The 4,819-nt window shown below is 34.4% G+C and overlaps 1 pseudogene; it reads right to left on the bottom strand.

Moving 5' to 3' along the window:
- Nucleotides 1–3,609: 3,609 nt before the first annotated feature.
- On the bottom strand, nucleotides 3,610–4,617 carry LOC122054831 (annotated as a pseudogene).
- Nucleotides 4,618–4,819: the final 202 nt, after the last annotated feature.

The raw sequence follows: 4,819 nt of genomic DNA, 5'->3' as shown, positions 1-4,819 counted from the left end.
CAACTCTAATATAAATTTAATTGATTCCCTTTCCTTTCAGCACGGCCCTGCTGGGTTCACTTGGTTACTAGAGTCCGCTATAAGTCGTAGGACCCAATAGGTCTCGAGTTCAATTCCCGCGTAGGCTATTTTCGTTTTCTATTTTTTTTTGCTACTTCCGCTACTCTAAAAATTCTGTAAAAATATTCTAAAATTCCAGAAAAATACTAGGATGTTTCTAATAATTATTTTGAGAATTTTCGGGCATTACAAGAACAAGACTAAAGAATTTTATTCAAAGAAAAGAAAAGAATAGAAAGAATTTGGTTTACAAAAAGAATTAAAGTGAAAACAAAGAATGAATGCAATGAAGGAATACAAAACAAAATTAGAAAACTAGTTACAAATTAGATGTAAGAAAAGAAAAGAAAAGTTTAGTCTAACTCAATTGATAATCTCTAATATTATAAGCGTAGTCCCCGACAACGGCGCCAAAAACTTGTTACGAACTGCAAGTGTACGGTTATGTCATCAGTAATAAAAGAATATCGAATCCACAGGGACTGGTTATAATCACTAAAGATGTCTCAAAAGTGAATTAGCTAAACAAACGATTAAAAGATCATTTACAACTAAAGATTAGAAGTAAGGGTAAAATGCAGAAATTCAGTTGTATAAAGGTTCTTGGAGTTTTGGTTTCTTTGTGATATTCATCGATGTAATGCAATCTATCAATTCTTGTACTCAATTGTAATGTTTTCGTAAGAAGTCACCAGTTGTCTTCTACATAAAACACTGGCCAAGGACTCACATCTAAACCTTAAGTAATCACTAAAACAAAAATCACTTTTCGCAGCGCGCAAATTCACTTTTCGCAGCGCACATTGCATGCTGCGTAATTAAAAGCTGTTGAAAGTCCTATATTATTCTCGGCGCGCATTGCGCGCTGCAGAAAATACTATCCGCGGCGCGCATTGCGCGCCGCGGAAAAAGACTATCCGCAACATGCAATGCGCGCTATGGATTATATTTTTCGTGAAATAAAAAATAATATCCGGAGCGTGCAATGCACGCTGCGGATAATAGTATCCGCGGCACGCAATGCACGCTGCGGAAAATAATATCCGCGGCACACAATGCATGCCGCGGATAGTAATTTCCGCGGCGTGCATTGTGCGCTTCGGATACTATTTTCTGCAGCACGCAATGCGCACCGCGGATAGTCTAATGAATGTAAAACAAAATAATTTCATTATGCTAAAACAATCAATAAACATTTCACAATAAATTAAATACAAATCCAATCCACACACAATTAATAAAAGTCATTTCATTATACCAAAAAACAATTTTAAGATCCAAGAGTAGCTATTACAAACTTCGATTAAACTAGTTATTACATATCAACAATTAAACTTACGATCCACACAAATTAGTATATTATGTATCAATCACACAATACTATAAATTTCGATAACTATGCAACCGTGCTTCCTATTGCATCATCAAGAAACTTCATTTCATCATTTGGTCGAATTAGGTCCACCTTTTCCACCAAAACTTTATCAACCCAAACTTTCCAACATGATCCACCAAGAATAACGTGATGCACTTTTGTGTTTGGATCTGTGGATGCAATTCGACCTTCTGCAACAACTAATTCTTCAGCAGACCAATGAAGCAGCTTACATTTAGTATTAGCACAGATATCTCCACGACTCACATTTCTCAAATTTGACTGTAAATAAACAATACAAAGTTATTAATTCAATCATATATATTTTTGTAATAATTTTGTGATTCAGAAATACATAATTTTATGATAATCACCTGAAAAACACCTTTTTTGGCACCAATATTGATATCGCTATTGCTACCAAATTCATTCCCAATACCGCTACAAATGCCACCACTAGCAATATAATAAAGAAATCAACTCATGTGAAAATTCTGAAATAGAATAAAGAAATGCACAACTTCATATACCACGGGTGTTACAAAAATTATTATCAATGAACTATAAAAATTTCTGCATGTGAATAAATGAACTATACTGAACTTAGTTCAGTTAAGAAGTCAACTAAATTCAAAGGGTGTTACAAAAATTATTATCAAAACTAAGTTTAAACAATAAGGAATTTTAAAACTCACTTCATATACTAAGCAAAATTAAAACAGACAGACAAACTTTAGAGACTTATGTTCACTGACCATATGAGAAAAAACCTCAGACTATTATCAGATACTGATTTAGTTCCAAAGACAGAGTAAATACAAAGGATGACACAAAAATTATTATCAAAACTGGTAAATAAATGAAAAAAACCTACAATAGTGAATTTGAATAACTAATAACTAGCAAAAATAAACCAAAGCAACAAAAACATAACACGATACGAAGTCAGAAACGGCAAACACAGCTGTAATTGCATAGGCACATATTTTGAAAATTAAACACATTTTACATACATTCTTACGGATCTAAAACAGGTTACAAGCACTTGACAATTACAATGTTTCTGCTTCATAAATTGAGAGACTGTTAACAAGCTTAATGCCAGCAAAGATCACAGAGAAAACATAAAAAAATCAATGGAAGGTTTAGCTGCAGCATTGCATGAAAGGTTTACTGACTCCAGAGAAAATTAAGAAAAGCTTTTGTCACAGCAATCTGAAATTGAAGATTATAAGCTTCAGAGTGAGCGATTAAATTCAGAAATCAAAAACACGAGGAGATCTTAAGTATAAAAAGTCATTGATTTACAGTAGCACTCTTACAGCAACAGAGTAACAGATGATGAAATACCAGCAAGAGATGAATAAACTAAAATGGAGATCTTAAGTATAAATGCTTATGAAAAACCATATGAGTGGAATAAAATACCAAAGAAATCTAAAATGAGTGTGTCCAACCTTTTCTTTTGGTACAAAAACATCCTTATATAAGTGATATGCCTCTCTACATTCATCCTCTTTTTGAACTCCTTTTGAACTACCTTCATCTTGAGATTGTGAGTTATAAGTTTCACCATGGAAAACCCAAATAGTGTAAGTAGGATCAAACCCCTTAATAATTAAGTGGTCTTACACTTAGTCAAATTTCATATACTTTTTATTTTTACAATGCTTGCAAGGACAGAAGATTACTTTACGTGTTTTTGCATAGTTCCTAGCTTGTGCAATAATTTTTTTAACCCCTTCTTCATACTCGAGTACAAGCCTTGAAGGCAGATGCATCCATTTCTTATCCATCTTGTGAATAAACCTTTGTCATTTATATGAAATAATTATGAGATTTTATCAAAATATATGTATAAGAAAACATCACATAATAAATAAAAAACCTAAATATAAAAAATTGATTCCTACATCATAATATTTTGTAACGATCCAATTAATAATCATTGACCACAATCTAATATAAAACTAATTACATCTGATGTGAAAAATATAAAGAAGATGTTCATTATATAACTTAGATGACCACAATCTAATATAAAACTAATTAATTGCATCTGATGTGAAAAATATAAAGAAGATGTTCACTATATAACTTAGAATTGAGAAGTGGCCACTGATATAAAGAAGATGTTCACTATATAACTTAGAATTGAGAAGTGGTCACTGTTATATATGTATCCTTTTGCCTATAAATATACCACAAGCCATACAACTCCATTTGAAGAGGTTTCATCCACAGTTTTATTGGGAACAACTGAATCAGGGACCTCATGATGAGCATTCTCTCTAGGTGGAGAGTTATTAAGAAACTCTAAAAATTCATCCAGCAGTATTCCATCAAATTCAAGAAAATCATGGTTGGAAGATGTCTCAATGATAGCAGAGGTCATAGCTTGCTCAGTCATAGGATTGAACAAAGTAGTCTGACAATCTAAGGATTCTGGACCAAGAGGAAAAGAATCTTCAGTAGTTGTGTCATCATCATAATCCTCTTCGTTAAAAGGTGCACCATATTGCTCCCCAATTTTAAGACCTGAACCACTTTTCTAGAAGATTTTGCAGACAACATATGCATCCTAAAAGAATCTAGCATCAACCAGTTCCTTGCTTTCTAGTCTGTACTCATACATCATCCAGTCAGTTCTAATGCCTTTTGGAAGCTTTCCTACATGAAAAACCAAAGATTTCCTCATCCCAATGGTAGAAGAGTTGTGAACAACATCTTTATCCTTTCCAGTAGCTTTCTAGTAGCCATTTCCAGTTGTGCGATTTTCTCTAGAGCCATTAGGATATTTTCTATCTCTAGCACAGAAGAAGTACCACTCAAGGTCTTTGTTATGCAATTGAGATTTGCTTGGGAGATCCCAAGGGGCAAATTTGTACAATTCAATTTCAGTAATAGCTTCAAAATGGAAAGGCTTTTAAACAACAAACAGGTTATTAAACAACTAATTCTCTTTCAGAACAACAAACAGGTTAAATAATATTGCTCTTTCTAAGACTAATAACAAAAAACAAGTTATGAGCATAGAATTGTACCAGATTGTGTTCCTCGACAGCTCCCTTCTTCTCATTTGACTTCCTAGCTGTCAACATTTCCACAATGATTTCCTTCTTTTTCTTCAGTTCGGTGCGGGGCTTCGTCGGCTTTAGGTGGAGCGCCTGGAAGCCCACCATGGCTCTCAGCAACAACAGCATGCCCTCCACCCCTTTCCACTTGGCTCCATCACTCGCAACATGCTCGCCACTATCTCCATTGTGCTCACACAACCCCTAAGCATCAGCTCTGACTCGAACGTGCTCGGCCTCTCCACCAGTCGATCACATTTGCCTAGTGAAACCCTAACAACAAATCACTCGAGGAACGACGCACTCGTCG

The sequence above is a fragment of the Zingiber officinale genome, chromosome 3B (genome assembly GCF_018446385.1).
Source record: "Zingiber officinale cultivar Zhangliang chromosome 3B, Zo_v1.1, whole genome shotgun sequence".
NCBI classification, from domain to species: Eukaryota; Viridiplantae; Streptophyta; class Magnoliopsida; order Zingiberales; family Zingiberaceae; genus Zingiber; species Zingiber officinale.
The sequence above is the reverse complement of the archived record's forward strand: the minus strand, read 5'-3'. Positions and strand labels throughout refer to the sequence as shown.